Here is a 26,900-nt window from a genome sequence, read left to right as displayed (position 1 = left end):
ACACGGCGCCCCTTGCGAGCTCTGCTCCCAAAGTCTGAGCATTCAGCATCATGTCTGAAAGGGAACACAGGAAGCTGCCTTATACTGAATCACACCATTGGTCCATCTAGCTCAGTATCGTCTTAAGCTGACTGGCAGCAGCTCTCGAGGGTTTCAGGAAGGGAGTCTCTTCCAGCCCTAACTGGAAACGCCGGGGACTGAACCTAGGACCTTCTGCAAGCAAGGAAGATGCTCTCACCACTGAGCTATGTCCCTTCCTTCAAAACCACAAGGCTGTCTGAAAAAAAACCCTCATCCAAAGCCTGGGAGAACAGACAGATCTAGATGAGATGTTGGAAGGCCAACAACGATGTTGCTGTCTGCATCGATAGGGAGATTGATTGGGGTGCAATCACCGAGAAGGCCCTGTTCCACATCTCAGCATGGTGAATAATACTTTTGGGTGGCACTGCAAGCAAGCCCTGCAGTTGACCTCAGAGTCCAGGCTGGAGGATGTGCGGAGAGACACTATCAGCCACTATCAGTCATTCAGGGAAGTAATGGGGGAGGGGGGTCTACAATGATATAGTTGGTCACAGGGGCAAGCTCATGCACCCTCCATGCATTTGATAGACGTGTGGAGGGGAACACAAGTGCAACCCGCTATAGTTCAACACTAAACCAGGGTTTGTTTAGCCACAGTGTGGTTCCTTTGAACATCCAAACCCAGTCCAGCAGACTAATCATGGTTTGCTTTCTGGTAACAAACCACCATGGAGGGACCACAGCTCTGTGGCAGAGCATCTGCTTTCCAGGTTCAATCCCTGGCATTCCCAGGTAGGACAGGGAGAGATCCCTGCCTAAATTGCTGGAGAGTCGCTGCCAACCAGCGTAGAGAATACTGAGCTAGATAGACCAAAGGCCTGACTCAGTGTAAGTCAGCTTCCTAGGTTCCTATTGCCTTGTCTGCACACATTGGGAAGCCAAAGCATGGCTTCCTAGGACCACATACATACTAGCTCCTGCAGAGGAGTTGGCACCCACTTTGATCCTCCCTGGCCTTTTCAGCTCAGTGCAGGAAAAGAGCTAAGGCAAGAGCTAACCCAGGACCATGGTTAAGGTCTCTCCTCCTTGACCATGATATGTAGCCAAGGTTTGTCCTAGAATTATATATATGGTCAAGAAGGAGAAACCTAAACTATGATCCTGGCTTTGGATTTCAATGACACACTAAGCCTATCCTTGGCTTAGGCACTGTGCCACACTAGCTTAAGGTTTGGCTTGGTGTTGTGGGCAAACACAGTCAACGTGAAGCCACATTTGTTGCCGGCTTACGAACATTACTTGTCTTTGACCTCCCAGGGGTTTAAGACGTAATATCTGAAACTGGTTTCAGCTTTGACCAGACTTTATACAAAGGGAGTCATGCCAGACACCAGAAGGAGAATACCAGTGAGTCATGTTTTAGCCTGCAATCCTACAGACACCTAGCCGGAAGTACATCCCATTGAACTCACTGAGTTTCACTTCCGAGTGGACGTGTCTTAGATTGCCCTATTCACTGGGAGAGAAAGACCCAGCTGCCCCTCGTAAATGGAACATACAGAAATGTTCCAAAGTTAGAATGATATAAATTGTTCCTTTTTCAGAGAGGGCAGCCCTCAGAACAAAGCCTGTGCAATATCAGCATGAAAGGGTGAGAAAATGTGTCCGTTAAACGGGTAATGGACTCCACAACAATTTGGTGAATTCTTTCCCTTTGCCATAAAATTCTTAACAGTCTCTCTCATTTTTCTTCCCAACGCTGCATGCTCCAGAAATAGATCAGATGGAATGTATCTACGGGATGTTATCTAACTGATGAATACTCATTATGGAATTACACCGACACTTCAAAAGCAGCCAGAGCTTTCCATCAGTGGTGAATCTCACAGTCCTCATCGCTTGCAGGTGTAGTAATGGAGTGACACACGTATCCTTCAACACCCACTTTGCTATTAAGATTCTTTCCCTTCCCTCACCAGGGTAAATCCATAGCAGCCTCTAGTCCAGAGATAAGGAGTCTGTGGCCCTCCAGATGTTGCTGGACTACAACTCCCAGCAGCCCCAGCAAGCATGCCTAATGGCTGGGAATGATGGGAGTTGTAGTTCAGCAACATCTGGCGTGGAAAAGATTCCCTGCCCCTGACATAATGGATCCACACTCAAGAGAATGAGTTTGCCCTTAGCATATAGTAAGGCTAAAGGACCTTTGGACCTCCAGATGTTGCTGGACCTCAACTCCCATATTCCCTGACCATTTGGCCATGTTGGCTGAGGCTGCTGGGAATTGGGGGTCCAACATAATCTGGAAGGTCATAGGTTTTCCCCTTCCTTGCTGTACCCCCCCCCAAACCAACAGAATGAGTGTACAGATTAAATTGTGCACATTCCTGCAGGTTAAAAAAATCGAACCCTCAACAATAAAATGAGGCCCCACACCAAGGGTGGGAGATCTGTGGCCCTCTAGATGTTACTGAACTTCATCCGCCCCATTCAGCATGACCAGCAGTTAGGTATGAAGGGAATTGTAGTCCAACAATATCTAGAGGGCCACAGGTTCCCCACTGCTTGGCCAGATCATTATGGCACTTTTTAAGATGGTTCACGTGTTCAGAGCTTTAAATATATATATATATATATATATATATATATAAGATTTGCATCAACATGCACAATGTCTTTAAAGTGATTTTAGGACCCCTATTTCGTGTACAAAGCACAGCAGATATCTGTGTGTGTACACGTAGCACAGGTTAATAACGCACCACAGAAACTTTAACCTTAGAACCCACTTCAGTTGTAGTTAAGGTCTGCCACTAAGAAATTATTCATATTATTTTTGTAACTGTGCTTTCAACAACTTACTAGGGACCTCTCCATAAGGAGCATGGAATAAATATGACTGTATCCTCTTAGAAACTCAGGCACTCTCTCTCTCTCTCTCTCTCTCTCTGCACACGCAGTCCAACTGTAAGATCAAGTCTGATAAAACAGACTGGAGACCACAAAAGCCCGTGCAATGCATCGATCTGCAAGCCTTCCATCGCAAGACTGCTCTTTCTGTGGCAACAGACTTACAGGACAACCCTCCATCTGCAGGGCTTACTCCCAAGTAAAGCGTGCATAGGATTAAGTCGTTACCACAGCTCCCACTCTGGGAAAAAAACCCTGTCAAAATAAAAGGGCCTTGGAGCCTTCCCCATTGAGGCAGAGAGGATTCCCCTCCCATGCAGCACCCAGATCATTTTTGATTCTGGTCACAGAAGACAGAAGTGAAAATCGTCTTCCTGCCTGCCTGACAGCTACTGATTGCATCAGAAACCACAGCAGAGCTCAGGAGTAGACCGAATCATCTGCTGGGGCCTAGGCTATCGCTTCCATCCTGCAGGTGGGGACGGGCCATATACTGTCATGTCAAGTCTTCTTCCAATGGAAATGTCCTAACAGGGTTGAGAGGATCCATCCACCCTCCCCTAGCACGCTTATGGGGGACCTCTGGCCCTCCAGATTTTGGTGGACTCCAGCTCTCATCAGCCCATCAACATCAACATGGCCGATGGTTTGGGCTAATGGGAGCTGAAGTCTAACAACGTCGGGAGGGCCGCACGTTCCCCACCCTAGCCTCTGCCTGGCCCACCTCTGGGAATCCTGCCTTCCACCTTGACTACAGGTGGGCAACTTCCCGCCTCCCCAGCCTCTTTCCACGCAGTCCCCAGTGCCATCTGATCACAGCTCTCTCCTTCCTATTCATTTCCTAATTGTTCTTAGCTTTAGTTGTCCCCCCCCCTTCTATGTCAGGCATCAGGAACCTCAGGCCCAGGGGCCAAATCCCTCCAGTTCTCTCTGATCTCTCCCCAGGCCACACCCTCTTTCTGCAGGCCACACCCCTCACTGGCCCTGCTTCACACCCCTAGTGCTTTTGCCTGGCTGGACCGGGTCCCTGAACTTGGATCCTCCCTCTTGCTTGCCTAGATGCGGGACAGAGAGGGGTGTGTGCGCTTGTTTGTAGAAACTAGCCTCCTGCACAAAAGTAACATTTACATCCATTAGCCCACCGCGTTTTGCCTCTGGCCCTGCCCACCACTGATGTGCGGCCCTCAGAAGATTGTCCAGAAGGAAACGTGGCCCTCGGGCTGGAAAATGTTTCCCACCCATTGTAATGTAGTTTCAGAGCAGCTGATTTGAGAAAAATAAATTGATTTTTGTTGCACTACTGCTCAGGCCAGGGCTCCTACTGAGAGAAGAAGTGGGATATAAATCTAATAAATAAATAAAATAAAATAATCTTGGCCTGCCAGGGGGTCGAAGTTGGTCTGTGAAGCCATTTCCATCCTACCGTGCCCAGCTGTCCATCAGTTGACGTCACTGGGTAATGTCAGCTGTTGAGTGGGGATTCAATCCTGTTGGGTGTTGCTTTGTCAATGTGTTCCCTGGGGGGAAGGCATTGGCAAAACAGACCTTTTCTCCCCACCCTTGTGGGTCAACCTTCACAGGTGGGTGTACTCGTGGGCAGCCAAGTTGGCCTGCAGGGGGAGAGAAATATCTAGCCTTGAACTCTGTGGAAATCAACTTGTAATACAACACGTAAGAAAGAAAAGAAGCCTCAAAAATGCATTTTAAAAGCCTGCAGCACCTCACACAGCACTTGACAGTTGCGACCGCAGGCAGAAAAGTCATCAAGTCTTCTGCGAAGACCCTCAGAAATTTTCAAGTGGTCTGTGGTGGGGAAAAAGTTGGAGAACCACTGGATGATGGCACAGTGTAACATGCAAAGGGGACCAAAAGTCATACTTGCCATTTATTGGGCTCCAAAAAAACATCACATTGAACATCAGCACAAGATTTCTTCCTTGGGTCCAGAGAGAGGGGCTTTCATTTTATTAGCATATACAGGAACACCCGGCCACCCACTTCTCATGCTCCCACCATCCACAACAGGATCCCGCTGGGCAAACTATAGAAAAAGAAGGGTGCCAAAACCTTTTGGCTCCACAGGGCAGATCCTTATCAGGATTGGCCTCACTGGCCAAATTTGATAGGTGGGTGGGCTACTTCAAAGAGGCTTCTGCACAACGCTGAGTGGGTGAGCGGGGATTAAATCCAGCTGCCTTCGCGGCGCCATCATTTGCCCTGCTGCAAACAGGATTGGGCAGCCAAGGCAGGATTAAACCCTGTCCTCCTACCCATCAGCTGACATCACTAGTGATGTCAACTGGCCTGTGTGGTTTGGGGAAAATGGCCTCATAGGCCAAACTGGACTCCTGGGGGGGGCATGATTGGCCTGGAGGTTGGTGGCTCCTCACCTCTGTGCTAGGAGAAACAGCGAGAGATTCTTCAGTGTAAACATGTTGCAGGACCGCAACTCCTATCACCACTTAACCGTGACCATGCTGGCTGGGGCTGATGGGAGTTGTAGTTCAACAATACCAGAGGGCCTCGAGTTGGATACCTCTGCTGTAAAGGTACTACAGCAGGGGTGGGGGGCCTTTTTCAGCACAAGGGCCCACTTTCCCAGCTGGACAGCCTTCTGGGGGTTGCACGACAGTGGTGGGCAGGGCCAGAGGCAAAAGTGGGTGGAGAAACGAACGCGAATGTTACATTTGTACAGTAGGCCAGTAGGCGCATTTCTCTCTCTCCTCCACCCCAGCAAGCAAAAGGCAGGATCAGGGTTCAAGGACACATTCTAGCCATGCAAAAACACTGTGTGTGTGTGTGTGTGCTGCACATGACCAGTGAGGGATGTGTCCTGGAGAGAGTTCCTAGGGCCAAACAGAGAGGCCTGGAGGGATCCCCAATCCTCTATTTTGCCATCCGCACACCGGCATTGCAAAGCTTCCTCGTGATGCCGACCTGCCACTAAGCTCAGCTGAGTGAGGCTAAATGCCAAAATGTAAGCTGTCCGAAGCACTGCAGGAATGCAAGTCATTGTTAGCACAACTCTCCCAATGTCCAAGCTAATAGCTTTGTTTACTTCATGTACACAAGAACTTCATAAGAACATAAGAACATAAGAAGAGCCTGCTGGATCAGGCCAGTGGCCCATCTAGTCCAGCATCCTGTTCTCACAGTGGCCTACCAGGTGCCTGGGGGAAGCCCGCAAGCAGGACCCGAGTGCAAGAACACTCTCCCCTCCTGAGGCTTCCGGCAACTGGTTTTCAGAAGCATGCTGCCTCTGACTAGGGTGGCAGAGCACAGCCATCATGGCTAGTAGCCATTGATAGCCCTGTCCTCCATGAATTTGTCTAATCTTCTTTTAAAGCCATCCAAGCTGGTGGCCATTACTGCATCTTGTGGGAGCAAATTCCATTGTTTAACTATGCGCTGAGTAAAGAAGTCCTTCCTTTTGTCTGTCCTGAATCTTCCAACATTCAGCTTCTTTGAATGTCCACGAGTTCTAGTATTATGAGAGAGGGAGAAGAACTTTTCTCTATCCACTTTCTCAATGCCATGCATAATTTTATACACTTCTATCATGTCTCCTCTGACCCGCCTTTTCTCTAAACTAAAAAGCCCCAAATGCTGCAACCTTTCCTCGTAAGGGAGTCGCTCCATCCCCTTGATCATTCTGGTTGCCCTCTTCTGAACCTTTTCCAACTCTATAATATCCTTTCTGAGATGAGGCGACCAGAACTGTACACAGTATTCCAAATGCGGCCGCACCATAGATTTATACAACGGCATTATGATATCGGCTGTTTTATTTTCAATACCTTTCCTAATTATTGCTAGCATGGAATTTGCCTTTTTCACAGCTGCCGCACACTGGGTCGACATTTTCATTGTGCTGTCCACCACAACCCCAAGGTCTCTCTCCTGGTCGGTCACCGCCAGTTCAGACCCCATGAGCGTATATGTGAAATTCAGATTTTTTGCTCCAATATGCATAATTTTACACTTGTTTATATTGAATTGCATTTGCCATTTTTCCGCCCATTCACTCAGTTTGGAGAGATCTTTTTGGAGCTCTTCGCAATCCCTTTTTGTTTTAACAACCCTGAACAATTTAGTGTCGTCAGCAAACTTGGCCACTTCACTGCTCACTCCTAATTCTAGGTCATTAATGAACAAGTTGAAAAGTACAGGTCCCAATACCGATCCTTGAGGGACTCCACTTTCTACAGCCCTCCATTGGGAGAACTGTCCGTTTATTCCTACTCTCTGCTTTCTGCTTCTTAACCAATTCCTTATCCACAAGAGGACCTCTCCTCTTATTCCATGACTGCTAAGCTTCCTCAGAAGCCTTTGGTGAGGTACCTTGTCAAACGCTTTTTGAAAGTCTAAGTACACTATGTCCACTGGATCACCTCTATCTATATGCTTGTTGACACTCTCAAAGAATTCTAATAGGTTACTGAGACAGGACTTTCCCTTGCAGAAGCCATGCTGGCTCTGCTTCAGCAAGGCTTGTTCTTCTATGTGCTTAGTTAATCTAGCTTTAATCATACTTTCTACCAGTTTTCCAGGGGCAGAAGTTAAGCTAACTGGCCTGTAATTTCCGGGATCCCCTCTGGATCCCTTTTTGAAGATTGGCGTTACATTTGCCACTTTCCAGTCCTCAGCACGGAGGAGGACCCGAGGGACAAGTTACATATTTTAGTTAGCAGATCAGCAATTTCACCTTTGAGTTCTTTGAGAACTCTCAGGTGGATGCCATCCGGGCCCGGTGATTTGTCAGTTTTTATATTGTCCATTAAGCTTAGAACTTCCTCTCTCGTTACCACTATTTGTCTTAGTTCCTCAGAATCCCTTCCTGCAAATGTTAGTTCAGGTTCAGGGATCTGCCCTATATCTTCCACTGTGAAGACAGATGCAAAGAATTCATTTAGCTTCTCTGCAATCTCCTTATTGTTCTTTAGTACACCTTCGACTCCCTTATCATCCAAGGGTCCAATTGTCTCCCTAGATGGTCTCCTGCTTTGAATGTATTTATAGAATTTTTTGTTGTTGGTTTTTATGTTCTTAGCAATGTGCTCCTCAAATTCTTGTTTAGCATCCCTTATTGTCTTCTTGCATTTCTTTTGCCAGAGTTTGTGTTCTTTTTTATTTTCTTCATTTGGACAAGACTTCCATTTTCTGAAGGAAGACTTTTTGCCTCTAAGAGCTTCCTTGACTTTGCTCGTTAACCATGCTGGCATCTTCTTGGCCCTGGCGGTACCTTCATGAACAAGCTGCTATCAGGAGGCAGCTCCACGAAACAGAAAGCAATAGGGGTTAGGGCCTGTTATTACAACGGTAACCGAGATGCACTTCAGCAGAAAGAGGGCTGGTCACTTGCTGAACGATTACATGAGCAAGCCACGGAAGACAGACAAAGCCCAAGAGAGAGGAAATCGGGCTGTCAATTTCAAGAAGGTCAAGAGCGTTCACCAGTGGGGTAGCAGTATATGCTGAAGCTCTAGAGATTGTCACACCAGCCTCCAAGGAGAGTCCAAAAATGCAGGCACCTGTGTTGCATCCAGCTCCATTAATATGTCACAAACATCACAAACAGCAGCAGTACATAGAATACCCAGATCCTATGAACTGTTAACTACGATCGCATGTCTGCAATCCTGTGCAGAGTTGCCCAGCAGCAAGCTCCCTTGAACTCCATGGTGCTTACTTGCAATTGCAAAGATCCTGTTTGTAAAATCAAATCAAAACAAAAAACCAACACTGAGCTTTTACAAAAGATCTTCACCCAGCGGTAATGCAACTTTTAGCTTTTAATTAGATGTGGAAAATAATCTTGCAAAGAAGTGTCACCATCAAAATGGTGAGTGTGAAGTAGGAACTCCATCAAAGAAAAGGAGACAAGGACACAGCCTCTGCTTGACCTCCTCCACCATTACTCAGACTTCCTCTGTCAGGGGTTCCCAAACTGTGGTCTGTGGACCAACAATGGTCTGCAAGTGTCAATCAGGTGGTCCACGGTATGTCTGTAAAGAACTGCAGGAACAGCAGCTGTGAACGGTGGGTGCAGCATATTAAATATTCATACTGAATAATACTGAATAAGGGCAGATGCTCTACCACTGAGCTACGGCCATCATGACTACTAGCCACTGTCTTTAAATAGAGGCTGCACAACCATCCGTTGCGGATGTGTTAACTCTGAATTTCCTCCATCAAGCAGCGGACTGGATTAGATGGCACCAGGGTGCTTACACAAGTCCCTCTCCAACTCTATGATCTGTCCACTCTACAGGATTCACCCACAATTAACAGAAACTAACACACCTCTCTCTCCACTAACATGCCTCACCTCAAAAAGAATATTGCAGAGCCGGAAAAGGTTTGGAAAAGGGCAACCAGAATGATCAAGGGGATGCAGAGACTCTCCTGTGAGAAACATTTGGGGCTTATTACTTTAGAGAAAAGGTGAATAAGAGGTAACATGCTAGAAGTGTATAAAATTACGCATGACATGGCGGAAGTGGATAGAAGGAAGTTTTTTGCCCTCTCGCATAATATTAGAACTAGTGGAATTGGAAGATTCAGGACAGACAAAAGAAAGGGCTTCACGCAGCGCATAGTCAAAGTATGGAATCTGCTCCCACAAGAAGCAGTGATGGCTACCAATTTGGATAGCTCCAAAAATGATTAGACAATTTCATGGAGGATAAGGCTGTCAACAGCTACTAGCCACAATTGCTATGCTCTCTCTCGAAGGCAGTTATGCCTCTGAATACCAGCTGCTGGAAACCGCAGGAGAGGAGAGTGCTGTTGCTCTTGGGTCCTTTTTGCACACTTCCCGTAGGGATATATTTGGCCACTGTGAGAACAGGTTGCTGGACTAGATGGACCACTGGCCTGATCCAGCAGGCTCTTCTTATGTTCAGAGATCACTCTGAGATCCTTGCAGTTCATAATTATTTGCATTTTCCTGATGGCCGCATAAACAGCATAGACTGCACAGAATATCTAAAAACTGCACCTTTTCATGCTGCCTCTGTTGCCATTTACTCATTGTGTCTGAAGCCGTCATTTTTTACATGCTTCAGGAGGGCAAAAGGTCTTCCTATCAGGCTAACAGTACCACTGGGAGAAGCAGATTCAGACCAAGCATTCGGTGCTCAAGGTCGAAGTCGTCTGCAAAGTGTTGAAATTAGGGGGGGTGGGGAAATGTGATGCAAGAGTGCTTGTAAAGGAGAACACTCTCGCTTGAATAATTGCAAGCAGGATCAAGGTCAAAACTGCCCCGCCCGAAGGTGGCTGCATTTGCCCCAATCCTGAAAGTCACCTCCATCTTCACTTGCCCCCACAAAATAACTTGGCAGGGGTGACGGAAGGCAGAGGTGATGGCTGCATGTACTCCCAACCCTGGCAGATAAGGATGCATTTTCAGGTCTCTCCATATCTCCTTTTTCCAATCTTAAAATTCGGTTCATCACATTTCTGCAGCAATTTGGGATTTAAAAAAAAAAAAAATCCTCATGAAAATTCGTCAGGCCTTTCGTGCAAGTGTCTTCTAAATGCATTTTTGTACGCAAGCTTTGAGTAATGTACACATTTTCGCAAGCAATATCTATTAAAAGAATGCATATTTGTATGTTATTTTCACAAATAGATTAACTTTATGCACATTTTCTTCAAATATGTTTATTTTTAGAAACCTTGGCTGGTTGGAGAACTGCGTCGCAAAATTCAGAGAAGTGCAAATTCTGAAGGAGGGCTGCATTCCAGTTCCCTTATTGTTTTGGAAGGTGCGAAACTGATCGATACGGCATTAAATTAGAACTGAAACCAGAGCTTGGAAAAGTTACTTTTTTGAACTACAACTCCCATCAGCCCAATCCAGTGGCCATGCTGGCTGGGGCTGATGGGAGTTGTAGCTTAAAAAAGTAACTTTTCCCAGCTCTGACTGAAATGAATTTCTCCCCCATCCCTGCTGGCAGACAAGGGCCTCCTGAGTACCACACAGTGAGTGTCATATCCTCACTGAGGATGCTGGGACTTGTAGTCTGGTCTCAGGAGATAAAAGACTCTCCACTCTCCTGGAGACCAGGCGCTCCCAAAGCCACTCTCTTCCCTATACCCCAAGCTAAGGTTTGAAAAAGCTTGGAGCAGGGAAAATGTCAGTGGGTGCCTGGCAAAGGGCCATAGCTCAGCATCTGTTTTGCATGCAGAAGGTCCCAAGTCCAAATCCTGGCATCTCCAGCTAGAGCTGGGAATGTCTCCTGCCTGAAACCCTGGAGAGCTGCTGCCAGTCAGTGTAGACAGTACTGAGGTAGAGGGGCCAATGGGTTGACTCAGTATAAGGCAGGTTCCTACGTTCCTGGGGTTTTGCAATCATGACCTTGGAATGCCCCCAAATGCTTTCAGGGCACACTTAAAGATGCTCACTCACACCTACCAGAAATTAAACACTGGCACTGGGGAATGTCCATCCTCCCAAGTACATACACACATAAAGGATTCTTCTGAAGATCAAACTATTTATACCAGGTGTATAATTAGCCTTCATTTAAAAAGAAGAAGAAAAAAGGTAAGACTAAGCTGAGATGAGCCATATCTTATGAATCGATGCATTTTGACATTTAACAACTATTTACAACCCAGGGACACAGGGCTCTGCAATGTCATCCCCCCACCCCTTCTTTCAACTGATTCCTCAAAGAATAAAGGCTCCATTCATCAGAAAGCTACTCCAACATTATAAGACCAAAGATACAGCAATAATGGCAAAGGAGCAAAAAACACGGGCTGCAATTTGAAGGCCACCATCTCAGTCGGGCTACGGTATATTAAATGAAGTCCTCTTGCTCTCCGGTGAGTTATTTTATTAAAAAACACCCCAATAATTGACTATAGCATTTAAACCCATTATTACTCCTACCTACTTTAAAAGGGGAGGGAGAGACGTCAATTGTACGATGGCATAAATATTTCGGCCTTCTGAAGAATTCCCCAATCACCTCTAAAAATAAGAGGGCACGTGATAAGTGTCCCACAGTAATCCTCTCCTTGCTTGGCGCACATGCAAGCACCCACAAAACCCAACACTGTTATGCAGTAGAGAAATCAGAGCATCACTGCTAAGGCTTCGCCATTTATGGTGGCGAGTGAGTGAGTGTGCGCTCCTAGTCATGGAAGGAACGTAAATAGGCTCCTGGGGTTCAAGAGCAGTAGTGTGGTGGCAAATTTGGAAGGGCAAGGTCCCTTCACGATAGTCACAGGTAAACCCCTCATGGCCACACCTCTTCTAACATTTGTTGTTGAAATGCAATGAATCTTTTATCGGTCAGAGCCATAGGCTACCACAATTAAACATATGTAAAAGGAAAATACAAAATACATACTAAAATACAAGTCATATTTCCACAAAACACAGTTCAACAACATACAGTAAAAGAACAGCAATTCATTTCAAATAAAATTTCCTCTCCCAAGAGAAAGATACCCTGACCCACCCCATGTCTTAGTGTATAAATCATTTGTTGTTGTTATGTGCCTTCAAGTCGATTACAACTTATGGTGACCCTATGAATCAGCACCCTCCAATAGCGCCTTCTAACATTATACAACCTAATATTATAGAATAAACTGGCTAGGTTTGAATATTGCTTTCTGCTTTTCTATCCTCGTGAATGCCTTCTCTCACAACAGCAGATGGCCCTAAGATGGATTCAACATGAAAGGTCAGTGTGTTAATTACTGAGAAGTCTTCTCGGTGGCTGATTCACCTTCTGTCATTCTGATTGGCTCCAATCAGCAGGAAATGACAATGAAGCATGCTAGAAGACTCTTCTCAGTGGCTAACACACACTCTTTCCATGCTAATTGGTTCATAGGATGCTGGAGACATTGGGACCCTATTCCCAAAAATGTAAAGGGTCTAAGACCCCGCCAAGACCCTGGACAACTACACCCCTGCTCAAGACATATGGCCACAGCCTGTGAGAATTCTATGTGCTGAACCCTTCTTCAGTGAACAGTGCACGGCCAGGCAGCAATATAGGTCGAAACACTTGATAAGTGTTGAGCAGCCTTTCCCAACCTTTGGGTCCCCAGATGGAGTTGGACTACAGCTCTCATCAGCCCTGGCCAGCATGGCCAATGGTCAGGAATGATGGGGATTGTAATTCAGCAATATCTGGGGACTGAAAGGGTGGGAAAGCCTGGTCTAGAGCGCAGGTAGGGAATCTTATTTTATCCAGAGGGCTGGATTAGAACTTCCCAAACAATCCAAGGGCTGTATGTCCTCGGGCCTTGGTGGGATTTTGTAAACTCTAGACCAGGGGTTCTCAAACTTGTGGTCTGCAGACCACCAGTGATCCGTGAGCTTAATTCAGGTGGCTCGCAGCATGTCCGCATTAAAGAAACAGATTGCTTTTATTGCATTTCCATTGCTTCTTTTTATTTCTTATATTGTATTTAACTGTATTTCAATTTGGATTCTTCAAATGCAGATTGTAATACAATAGAATGCCATATAAGAAATAAAGGGAGCAATGGAAATACAATTAAAATCACACAGCATCCAGGACAGCGCATTACAATTGCCACAGCACACAGAAAAATCATTAAGTGGCCCACTGACAATCACCAATTTTCAAGTGTTCCATGAAAAAAAAAAGTTTGGAAACTACTGCTCTATGCCATATGAGTTGGAAATCCTTTTTTAAAAAGTGCCGCTTGACATGCTTAAATCTGGCTGCACATGATGCTTTTGGAGTTTAGAAACTAAGCATTGACCAGGTATGGTAATGAACATATCCCTCCAGTTCCTTCTTGTTATTACTCTGGCATTTTGGTACACTGGGGTTGCCAACGTAGCGCCCATGGGCACCAGTGTGCCCTCCAGCACCTCCTATGGCCCTTGCGAAAGGTCTCAGTAAATATCCATTCTGTGGTTTTACTATGGCTCCACAGCAGCCATGCCCGCACTACAAGGTGCAAGGAATCAGAGGAAAAGTGAAGGAATGTGTAAGGGGGAATCTTTCCATTCCCTATCTGCAGATCTTTGAGTATGATTGCCAACTGATATGTTTTTAATTCTTTGGGTATTATTCAATACTAGTCGTACTTAGAGTAGACCCATTTAAGTTAATGGGCATGACTAACTTAGGGCAGGAACAAAAGGGAACAGGCACCAAACTAGAGACAAAAAGGAGAGAGGCAAGCTCTGGTGCGGAGTAAAATTTATTGTAGTGCTACAATAAATTTTACTTGGCACCAGAGCTTTGCCTCTCCGTTTTTGTCTCATGACTAACTTAGGTTCATTAATTTCAATGAGTCTACTCTAAGTAGTTGATTACAACCAGGGATGGGGAAAAAATTGATTCAGTTCACATTTAAAGCCTAATTTATCAAATTCGCATTTCCCAAAATAACATGAGAACTGAAACATAGCCATCCTTCAAAATTCACATTTAGCTGAATTTTGTAATGCAGTTTTTCAGCAAGACAACACTCACAAAAAACGCATATATTATGGGTAAATGTGCTTAAAAATGAATATATTAGTGAAAAGAACAAACAAAATGCATTATAAGGATAAATTGCTTAAAAATTGTGTGCATTAGTCAAAACTGAACCCAACAATGTGCTCATTCGGAGAAATTCGCACTAAAACTTCAGAATTTTCAAGAGGGTTTTTTTTTTAAACACACACACACAAATTTCTGCAGAAATACGAGATTCAAGACTGGAAAAATAAGAAACAAAATTGCACAAATCCTTCCATCCCTAATTGCAATTCATAATGGCAACTTCAAAGCAGAGACCAGTTATCGTACCAGATGACAAATGTGATTAAATTCTCTGAATTCTTATTGGCCCATTGTAGAGCACAATGCATAAAAATGTTTGCACTGATCTGAGAAGGAAACTGTGCTCCACAACACAAAATTTAAACACACACACAAAAATAATTACTTGTTTGATGCCATTATTATAGCAACAGTAATTATACTTTTTAGAGCCAGAATCCTCAGCTGGTATTAAAAGGGAAAAACAAAAACACAGAACAGAACAGAGACATGCACATTTACCATCACTAAACGCCTTTCCTGTCATCAGAGACAGTCTTCCCCAGGCTTGGTACCCTCCGGATGTTGCTGGACTAAAACTCCTATCAACCCTGACCATTGGCCATGCTGTCTGGGAGTAAACAGGAATTGTCGTCTGCAAAGATCTATTGTCGGGAGGGAGGTTGATTTGAGGGATCATGCAGCATCATGCAAGCACTAACGATAGAGCCAACATGAGCCACATCAGGTAGCAATATGCCATCCAAACATAAGAACAACAGAAAGAAGGTAAGAATAGACCTGCTTGATCAGGCCAAAGGCCCATCATAGTCTACCATCCTGTTCTCACCGTGGCCAAGCAGTTGTCCATGTGAAGTCCACAAACAGGACCTGATCGCAACAACACTCTCTCCACTTGCGGGTCCCAGGAACTGGTATTCAGAGGCATCCTGCCTCCGACAATGGAGGGATAACACATCTTCTTGTTGTTGTTATGTGCCTTCAAGTCGATTTTGACTTATGGCGACCCTATGAATCAGCATCCTCCAAGAGCATCTGTCATGAACCAACCCTGTTCAACTCTTGTAAGTTCAGGGCTGTGGCTTCCTTTATTGAATCAATCCATCTCTTGTTTGGTCTTCCTCTTTTTCTACCCCCTTCTGTTGTTCCCAGTATTATTGTCTTTATCGTGGCTAATAGTCAATGACAGCAACCACTGCAAGTAGGGAAGAGTGTCACACGACAAGACTTGACTACCTCTCACATCTACGCATCTGCTACTCTGCTTGCTGCAGTTCAGGCAGAGGAACAGAGGATGCTACCTTATACCAGGCCACGATATTTCCCCAACCAGCCTACTATTGTCTACTCTGACTGACAGTGGGTCTTGGGAAGAGAAAGGTCTTTTCCTATTTCCTGCTTAGTCGGGATTCAAACTCAGGTCTCAGTACCGTCTCATTTTCCATCTGGTTCCAACTGCAGCCCCTGTGGAGCATCAAAAGGTATGAGCCAAACCACACCTGCCCATGTGAGACGTTTGCTTACTAGCGGGCAGCCCTTTCTCCTAATTTAACAGGTCTCTGCTGCTACCACAACAGACCCAATCAACCTCAAGCACTGTGGAATCTCCCTGAAAAAGCACAAAATACTCACAACGTACCCTCTAGAATCCCCTCCCGTTGAATATATTAGACAAGCAACAAAAAGACAAGTCTTTTCGACACCTACGGAAGACCCTCCTCTTCTAACAAGCCTTTTAAGTAGGGATCTTTTCCAGTCTGCATCAGTACGGGAAAGTTTGTTTAGATATTTTTCAATGTTTTGTCGTTGATGCGTTTGTCACCCTGAGCTCCTTTGGGTGGAAATTATTTTATCTCCCCTCGTCACACACTGGGCTGCAACAACAGCAGGAATGTCAGCTCCGACGTCTTAAAAATACCAAATCTTTTATTTATTTTATTAAATTTATACCCCACCTTTCTTTCATCAAGGAACCCAAGGCGGCATACGTGTGGTTCTCAGGTCGTCTCCCACCCAGGCACTGACCAGACCCACACCTGTTTAGCTTCAGCAAGGTGGCGGCGTCATGTGCCTTCAGACCATACCCATGCATGAGCACCTTGGATAGCTCCCTGAAATTTCAGACTAATGCCTGGAGCGGATTCCACTGCTACGGAGCCACCAACCGCCACTGCTTAAGAGTATGATGCGAATGTCAACCAAAGTGCAGATCAATCACTATACACTATCCTGTTTTAGCTGCCTGTCGAACATCTTTTGTCTTTTTCAGCAGGCCTGTCCAGGTGCATGGTTTGGTTATATCCGTTTTTCAATGTGTTTTAATGTTTTATTGCGTTTGTTTTTTTAAAAAACAAAAGCATCTAAAACCATTTTAAACATTTTTAATTGCTTTTATGCTCATTTTAACAGTATTGTTTAATCACGGGCGTGTTTGCCGCCCTGGGCTCCTTTGAGAGAAAAGGCAGGGCAGGTACATTAAATAAATGTACTGCCACCCTGGGCTCTTGCTGGGCAGAAGGGCGGGATATAAATCAAATATAAATAAATAAGCAAGCAAGCAACCTCCTGAGCTAAGGGCCAAGCTAGATGTGAGCTTAAAAATGCATCTTTGCATTTGCCCCATGGAGGCTGGTCCATTAGGGCAAATGGGGCAGTGCCCTGCCAACCTCACTCTGCCCTTAGCCAGCCCCCCTGTCCGTCTTCTTACTCACAACCAATCCAGGGGTGGCCCTGGCTGCCAGCTTCCTCCTCCTGAGTCTCAGCGCCGCCCTTGTAGAACTCAACGAGGAGGAAGATAGGGACAAAAGTAGAATGAGTTGGCTCTGCCTATCATTGGCTCTGGCTCCACCTCCAATTGGCCTCACAGCTTTCTGCCCTACCAGTCCCAATAAGCACCAGCCACCACTGAGTATAATGTGCAGCTGCATTTTAAAATGCAACCAGCATCGGTTCCGGGGAGCAGGGGGGAAAATTAGTGGGATTGCAGCAGGCACAGAAGAAGACCTTCATGAACCCTGGCTACAGCCATGTGAAAAGTCTCTCTTCTGAAGCTTCCGTTTTCTTTAGGGAAAATCCCCTGTTGGCATCAATGTGGGATTTCCCACCAATGCAAACTATCAGCTTCAGAGAAACAGCAAAGGAGGAAAGAGATCAGCGCCCTGCAACACACAGCTAATGCTACTCGCTTTTTTAAAATGCTAAATGAAAGCCTGGCCCCAAGCTAACAACAGTGGCGTGAGCTGGAAGAAGGGGGGGGAGTCCTAAGGAAAAACTTAGCAGTGATGTCATAGTTGGGCTCAAAAGGGAAAGACCATAGCTCAGTGGCAGAACATCTGCTTTGCATGCAGAAGGTCCCTGGTTCAGTCCCTGGAATCTCCAGGTGGGGCTGGGGATGCCCCCCGTGTAGACAGCAGTGAGCTAGATGGACCAATGGTCCGATTCAATATAAAGGCAGCTTAAGTTCCTACTGGCAAAAGGTCTTGCCGGCTCTGGCACAAGCAACATCTACTCTGGCTTTGTGAAGAAAATCAGGAGGAAACTACCAGTCACATGCTCTGATCGGGAGGATGACTCACATTTGCCAGTCATACCCAGCTCTTGCCGCTCTCCCTCTCACCGTCCAACAGTATAAGGTTTGTGAAATATCTGTTTGAAATGTTGAATCTTCAACACACGAAGAAGATATTTCAAAGAAAAATATACGAAATGGGCAACTGTAGAGTAGGGATGGAAAGATCTGTCAATTGTGATGTTCTCGGTTTCCCACTTTTCCAGTCTGAACATTCAGCTCTCCACATTTCTGCAGCAGTTTGCAATTTTATTTTATTTTATTTTTAAATCCTCATGAAAAATCTCCAGCATTTCAGTGCAAATTTCTCCTAATAAAACACATTTCTGTAGGCAGTTCCAATATACCCATTTTTGCAAACAATGCATTTTTGTATGTCATTTTCACTCCTATACTCATTGTTATGCACACTTTCCCCTAACGCATGCATTTTTGTAAACGCTAATTCACAGAAGTGCGAATTTTGAAGGATGGCTGGGTTTTGGTTCTCATATTGTTTCGGAAAGTGTGACTTGGATAGATTTGGCTTGAAATACCAAATGAATGGAATTTCTCGTCCATCCCTGCTATAGATTTTATTTCCTGCTGTTAATTGCAACGCTTGGCGGGATATGCACGCGAGGCGTAGATATCTTGTGTACAACAGCTGGCCCTCTCTTGTTCCAGCAGTGGAATGAATAGGCTTTAATTTCAAATAGGAACAACTACACAGCGACACTGCAATCGGAGGATGAGGAGCAGAACACACCGTGGACCAGTGCAGCCTTTCTAAAAGAAAAGAACAAGGCCTATGTCATGACCCAAAGCCTCTATGTGTCCCCTGTCTGAAACCCTGAAGAGCTGCTGCTGCCAGTCAGTGCAGACAGCCCAGAGCTAAATGGACCCATGGTCTGACTCCATACAAAGCAGCTTCCCATGTTCCTCCAGGTTCTAATAAACTTGCCAAAGCTCACACAAACATACTTACGGAAAGTCCCGGCACCCGGGAATAGCAGACGGCGTGCCCACCAATCAGAGTTGCGGTGAATATGAAGAAAGTGTTTTATAATCAGCCTCTAATCTTAGGTGGGCCATAAAAAAGCCAAATTAAAAAATGCAAGAGAGAGACTTAATGAGACAAGTGACAGAATAGCCCATCCATTTAGGCGGCTGCCTTTTAACAGTGTTCTTAAATAATGCATACATTAGCTCCGGGGCTGAAAGATTTGTTTGTTTTATTAAGCAGAGCCTGGTTAAGGGAAGGCTTAATAATAAGATTTCCCTCAGCACTAAAAAAAACCCCTTCCTCTTCTTTCCAAACTCCCCCCCCCCCAAAAAACCTCATTGTCAAATGATTTCATTGCCTCCTTTGCCCTTCTTATTACAACCACTCCTATCACACCAGTGCTGACTAACTACTGCAATGTCATGAATGCCGGGTCCAGTATTCTTATGTGTCTTTTTTAAAAACAAAAGCTCAACAGTCCTTAAACCTCACAAAGCCAGAAAAATTTGTCAGACTAGGAGTCCTGGATTGGGAGTCTCAGGGAGCTGATGCGGTTCAGGACCCCAATACCTCAAGGCCTGTTCCTCTTCATATGAACCAACCTGGGCATTGTGATCATCATCTGAGGCCCTTCCCCAAGAGCCCCCTCCGAGACAGGTGCAGAAGGCAGAAACACAAGAACGGGCCTGCCCCCATCATTGTCTGTCTTTAAGCACCAGGTAAAAACATTTTCATTCACTCAGTCCTTTAGAGTTTCATTTTCTCTTTGTTTTTAGTCAGGTGGGGAGGAGTTGGACTTTGTTTTATATAGTTGGTGAGTGATCTGGACACAGAGTCAGAGACGACAGGGGTACCAGATGGGAAGCAAGGTCAAGTTCAGAACTCAGAGCTGACAACTAAAGATTGGGAGACCATTGCACCTGAGCCTGTTGGACAGGAGTCTCCAGAGAAACCTCCTAGATCACCAGGGCTAGAGCCTAGTCCCTCCCGGGCACCATTCTCCATGGGATCTAGCCTCAGACCTGAACATGACACAAGGGATGGGAGAAGACAAGAATCCAGCCCATCACCTGGGGCCACTTCCCCACGCCTGACATAAAGAGATACGTAAATACACATCTTGTTATTTAATGAAACCCAGCATCTTCTAGAAATGACGTTCAGGGCAGCCACTCAACTCTCCCATCAGCAGATATTCCATCTGGCAGCCTTTTGGGGAAAGAGCTGAGCAATGGAATTCATCACTGCCCTCAGAGGTGGGCAGACGATAGGACGGGATCTACTGGTAGATCTCTGGGCGCTCTGTAGAAGATCACCAAGGGTTCCTGACTCCCAACATCATCGGGAGGGTTCCAGGCTCTGCATCTCTCCTTTACAAACTGAGGAGCCCCTTTAAATGTCTCAGGGCTACGGATGGAAAGATCTGACTATTTCGGTTCTCTCAGTTGCTCATTTTCCCAATCTTAAATTCAGTTCTCCACATTTCTGTAGCAATTGGCGATATTTCTTCCTTTTCTTTTTTTAAAGAAAATCCTCAGGAAAATTCTCCAGCATTTTAGTATGAATTTATCCTAATAAATACATTCTGTAAGCAGTTTTGACTCATGTACATAATTTTGCAAACAATTTCTCGTCATATAATTCATTCTTGCCAGTTATTTTCACTTGTATATTCATTTCTATACACACCTTTCCCTAATGTGTGCATTTTTGTAAACATTGGTTGGAGAACTGCATCAAAAAATTCAAATAAGAGTGAACTTCAAAGGATGGCTGTGTTTCGGTTCTCACTGTTTTGAAAGTGCCAGTTTGATAGATTCAGGTTTAAATGCAAACTGAATCAAAATTCTCACCTGTCCCTACTCACGACTGCCATCCCACCCACTTGAATGGATTCCCAATCTGCACTGAAACTTCCAAGTTTCTGCCCAGAGTCACTGCTTCTCTGCCGTTTCACTGCAGAGTTATATAAATATGCAAATGTTTTTTAAAAAAAGTTCTCAGAAGCTTCTAAACTTCTAATAAAGCTTCTCCGAAACAATTCTGACAGGCTGGTTTGGTTTTACCTTTTTCTTTGTGATCCATTCATACAAATGCCCACTTCAAGTCGATGTGACTGGACAGAATTCATGTATCTTTAAATAGATCCATAATGTGCTTTAATTAAGTACAGAGGAGCAGGAAATTGGCTTGATGAGCAAAGAAAACCTCCAGCAGCAGGCCGGAGACTCTAGCATGGTAATTCTGTCCCCCTCTGCGCCACCCCCCAAAGTTACAGAATTGTTCTCTTTCTTCCAGCCACCTTGGCAGTTCCATCACAACATGGTATTCTTCCTTTTGTCATTCACAGAAATTATTTGTAAAGCATTTAATAAATGTCTTTCGGGTTACCCCATGTGGCAGGATGAGAAGCCTGCGGCCTTCCAGATGTTGCTGGACTTCAACTCCCATCACCCTTGACCATTAGGCATGCTGGCCTGGGGCTGATGGGAACTGGAGTCCCAACAACATCTGGAGGGCCACAGCTTCCCTGTCCCTGCAACCTAGGATCACGATGAAGTGGAACATACGCAAATCACGCCACTTCTTTCACCACGCCCATCCTGCTCAGAGTAAACTGAAATTCATGTTTATTCTGACAAAAGGCAGGGGAGGGAGAAATCAAAGATATACGAGAGGGGAAAATATCAGCAACGCTCCTGGCATTCCTAGCAACGGTTAGCAAGATCGCTGCTCATGTCAATAGTGGCCACAAGTCCTTCCTCACCCACCTGTACAGATAGCATGATATTTTGCATGCAAGGCCAAAAACACAAGCCGAATGCACAAGCCGAATGCAAATATCACAGCAGTGTAGGAAAATACCCCTCGTCTTGGGGGGGGGGGAATGGATGACTCAGCAACCGATACATTCCAAAATAAGGGAGTCCCTTAAGAGGAGGTTCTCTAATAAGAGAGAATTCTGTGAAAGTGCTTTCCCTCTGCTGTTTCGTAACTAGGTCCCCTGTGGATCTCAGGTGAGGATAGCACAAGAAACCCTTCTCAGGAAAACAAAGGTCACGCGGGGCTTTTGCTGGCCTCTCTCCCCAGGCTCAAAAAATCCTGTGCTGCAACGCCAACTGGCTGGAGCCGAGGAATGTGGGCAGACTCACCAATGCAAAAGAGAAGACAAAGGCAGCAGAGAACCAGGGTCTTCTGCGCCTTTAGGGTAGGTGAGGAAACGGCCTTTGCCAAAGGCCCCTAAGACAATTCTTCCCTTCCTTTCTTCTTTCCCACTTGGTAGATAGCGAAAGGGAAGAAGAGTTGAAGGCAGCCAGCTCCTGAACCACTTGAGCAAACCGTCTATGGGCACACGCCAAAGGGAATGACAAACTGGCGGCAGCCAGAGGAACCAGTGCATTTAAAAATAAGATAAATAGCAAAGTTAACCCTCTGTATACCAGCAGCTTTATACATCCTTCAGAAGTTAAGCTACTTTCCGAGATACCTGGAACCAGGACATGTTTTTAACAGCTGAGCTGTGAAACACCGAAGCCGCAACAGAGGGCGATGGCAAGAAATGTCGATTCAAGCCCAAAGCGCACAGAAATTTTCATCTGGCCACAAAAATATTTGAATTTGGGATGTGTTCCGCATTGTTCAACCTTTACTTGGAGGAATATTAGGGGTGGGGGCAGTGGTCTGTTGATCTAAACTAGACTGAATTGTTTCATTTGGTGGGCAGAACTCCTTCAGGGAATTATTGGTTAAGGGGTCTAAAAATGTTTTGTGGAGCAGCAGATCTTTCTGGGCATTTTTAATAGTGCCCCTTGGAGCATGTGAAACAGTGATGCCATCGAGCAAGTACCAAGTGCCTTTCTTCTGTATTGAACACCTCACCCAGTCCCCCCTCCAAAAAGGGGGGAGACTTGAAAGGAGAGAGTTTCCCCAGTTAGAGCATCCAACCAGATCAGGCTGGAATTAAGTGCTTCTGATCTTAGAATTTAAGCCATTAAAGTGGCGAGAATGAGGCAGAAGGGATCCAGAACTGACAACTGGAACGGCTCTCCAAGGTCATCTAGTCCAACCCCCTGGATGCAACAACAGGGAAGGGCCGTAGCTCAGAGGTAGAGCATCCACTTTGCATGCAGAAGGTCCCAGGTTCAGTCTCTAGCATCTCCACGTAGGCTGGGAGACACTCCCTGCCTGAAATCCTTGAGAGCTGCTGCCAGTCAGTGTAGACAATACTGAGCTAGACGGCAGTATAAGGCAACTTCTTCCATTCCTTATCCCCAAAAGGTAGCCATCCAGGCTCTGTTTAAATACCTCCATCAAAGGAGTTATTCTGGTTACCAGTCTTGAATATGCACACATATCACAGCTTAGAATATCACAGCTATTCTAAGGGGTGGGCACAGAGAGAGAGAGACTCAAACCTCAGTATCGTGCTGTTTTTTTTACAAAATAGCACTGTGGAAAAGTTGACCCTGGCAGGCTTTTTTCTCGCACTGTCAGCCAAGTGGTGGAAATGGTGTTGCAGCACTGGTCACTTTCACATTGTTTACTTAATGTTACATTTATATCCCACCTTTCCTCCAGGAAACTCAAAGGTGGCATACAAACATGGTTCTCCCCCTCCTGACGTTATCCTCACAACAACCCTGTGAGGTAGATTAGGCTGAGAGACAGTGACTGGCCCAAGGTCACCCAGTGAGCTTCATGGCCAAGCAGGACTTTGAAACCTGTCACCCAGGTCCCAATCCGAAACTCTAACCTCTCCATGCCGCTTGCTCTCCACGTTTATATACACGTTTGCATGCAATCATGCCTAACATACACAGTCTAACCACTACACTACACTGCCCACACAGTTGGCAAGAGAAGTGAGCGCCATCCTTGTGGCTCTGAAGCATTTTGCTCAGAGAGCAGAAGCGGAGACCTCCACGATCCATTTCTAATCCGTAGTCCTATAAACTCCACCCTCCAATCCTAGGTGTGCAAGAGCTGACTATGGAGACTCAAGGGGGTGATAGAACTGCACTCTGCACAAGGTCAGAGGCATCCAGTCACCAGGATTTTGTGTGTCCCAGGACTCTACCTGAGCATTCAAAAGAAGGAGCCAAGCCTTGGCTCAGCGCAAGCACCCCCCACATGCATCCATCCCCCACTTCCAAGACTGAAAATCCAGCCAGCACACATTTTACAAGGAGGGTTGCTGAACATGTCCTTCAATTAGAAAATTACTTGCACTCATCACTCTAGACTGGGGAGGCAAACCTCTTTGGGCCCAAGGGCTGCATTCCCTTAGGGACAACTCTTCAGGGTCAACGTGGCTGCTCTGTGACCATTCCACACTGTTGCATAAACACAGAGACAGGATGCGCAGGCACACACAGAGGCAATCTGTGCAGATCACCCCTCCCTACTCCTCAAGAGACTGACGTGATGACAGCGGAGGGGGCGATTTGGATCCTCATCAGGGCATTGTGCTGAGCAGAGAGGTTCACACCGCCTACTCCAGCACTGTGTCCAATTTTTTTTTCTGTTTGCTACTGCTGCTAACACTGATGGGGTCTTGGGGAGTCCCAGGACAGAATTAGGGTCTCAGACTGGGGGGGGGCAGGGTATAGCTACTGCTGCTCTAGACAATCATTACCACCACCATAGGGACAGGGTGTCAGAGTCCGTGCACCCAAAGCCCATTTCAGCACCCCTCAAGTTGAGTGAGACTTCCAGAAGATCTGAAGGGTGTGCTTTGTGCTTTTCTGTTTTTTAAAGGAGCAGATAATATAGCCAACCGGTTAGCATCCAAATCTAACGGTCAGAAACTCCTCCGTCTCGCAGTAAACTCTGGCCGTCCACCTATGACTAGGGATGGGGGAGTAATTCAATTCTGTTTGCAAGCTCACTGAATTGGCACTTTTTAGAACAATTCGCAAGCTGAGACACAGCCGTCCTTCCAAGTTCACTCTTCTCTGAATTTTGCAGTGCATATCTCCAGCCAAGGAATGCATAAAGATACATATATTAATAAAAACAATATAAAAAATGCATTATACTAGGGGAAATTGCTTTGCAATAAACATGCATGTTAGGCAAAATTGCATACAAACATGTGTATAAACATAGACAGCCAATGTAGTGTAGCAGTTAAGAGTGTCAGATTGGGACCTGGGAGACCCAGGTTCAAATCCCCACTCAGCCATGAAGCTCCCTGGGTGATTTTGGGACCAGTCAAATGCCTCTCAGCCTAACCTATGTCACAGCACTGTTGTGAGGATAACCGTGAGCTCCTTGAAGGAAAGGTAGGATATAAAGTTAATAATATATTAATAAATGTATTAGGCGAAATTTGGATAAAAACGGTGATGAATTTTCATGAGGACTATTTTCTTTTTTAACAAAATTGCCTGCTGATGTGGAAAAAATGAGAAACCGGAATTGGCAGATTCGCCCATCCTTACTTATGACTCGGCCTCAGATTTAAAACTCGGATCCACCCAGGTTTAAGAAGAGAGGGAGGGTGCACAAGCACCTCTAGCAATATTTCTAGAGGTTCTCATGGAACTTCCCCCAAGTCTGCACAACATTGCCCTCACCAAGAAACACCCCTCCCATGTCCCATTTAATTCAGATTTACAATTTCTGCAGAAAATCTGATAACTTAAAAACAAAACAAAACCCCAGATGCAGTAAATCTGGATATAACGTGGGTGTGTGTGTGTGTGTGTGTGTGTGAAGAAAATGTGATGGCATTTTAATGAGAAGGACTTCATTGTGTAGACACTGTGGAAAATGTGTCTGCCTGAGCATAATCCACAATAAACTGCCATGTGGAAGCATCCTAAATTTCCATCCCTCCCCTGTCTGATGCCTCACTAAGTCAGCTACGTGCAATCACTGCACGGGCAACCAACTCTATCCAAGAACTGCGGAGTGCAAAGACCTCTCTTCCTAGTCTTTGGAAAAGGCACCAAACATCACGGTTAAGAAAGGAAAGTGCAGTGGCCCTGATAAAAACACACAAACAAACAATATCACACACCCCTACCTCTTCGGGAAGTGACTGCTGCGCTTTCACTATAACAGCCAGCTTTAAATCTTTTTAAAAAGAAAGGACTTTCTCCCCTCACTTACCATCGCTACTTCTCTCCCCATTGACCATCACTACCCCTGTTCTTCTTCCATCTAAACACAGGCACCTCAGCTCCCACTATGACAGCCCCCTGCCATCCATAATAAGGGTGTTTACTTTGACCTGAAGCTCCGCCAAGTGCAAGGAGGCAAACTCCCAAGCAAGCCCGGGCAGGCTGGAAATCTCGCGTCCCACTGCTACGGAGCGAGTCCCATTTGAACTCAGGGGGGATTTGCTTTGGACTCACTCCGGAGTCAAAACGCATAGGAGCAGACTGGTAGGTGTGTTGCGCCTTTCTCTCTCTCTTTTTTTTTAAGGGTCCACTCCGATTTCCCAGAGCCTCCCTGCATTCGTGCACGATGTCCCAAAGTGTCCGGTACAACAAGGCTGGATTTTTCCAAGGGACCGTCAATTCTTAAAAAATAAAATAAAGCAAACCTAACACGGTCCCTCTCCCGATGGAGAACATCGCTACGCGCAGGATGCGGGAAAGAAAAGAAAGAGGCAGCTGGCTGGCAGGGAGGGGTTAACCTTCAATCGTGTGCCCCCTCCCAACCCCGAAGTCCCCTCGAACCGTAGCGAGGCTCACTTACTCCTGGAAGGTTGCGCCGCGCAGAAGCTGTGGGACGAAGAAAACCTGCGCGCAACGGCTTCAAGCGCCCCGCCGCCTTCTCCGGGACCCCCGACGCTTGTGTCCCTCGCTTCGCTCACCCGCCCCAAGCACAAGGCGCCTCCGCC

The 26,900-nt window shown here is 45.8% G+C and overlaps 1 protein-coding gene across 2 annotated transcripts in view; it reads right to left on the bottom strand.

The window, feature by feature from the left end:
• The window catches only part of XYLT1 (xylosyltransferase 1), a 305,563-nt gene that overhangs the window by 230,419 nt on the left and 48,244 nt on the right, over positions 1–26,900 (bottom strand). The gene's annotated exons all lie outside the window — the stretch shown is intronic.

Source organism: Rhineura floridana, chromosome 17, assembly GCF_030035675.1.
Source record: "Rhineura floridana isolate rRhiFlo1 chromosome 17, rRhiFlo1.hap2, whole genome shotgun sequence".
In the NCBI taxonomy this organism is placed as follows: domain Eukaryota; kingdom Metazoa; phylum Chordata; class Lepidosauria; order Squamata; family Rhineuridae; genus Rhineura; species Rhineura floridana.
The sequence above is the reverse complement of the archived record's forward strand: the minus strand, read 5'-3'. Positions and strand labels throughout refer to the sequence as shown.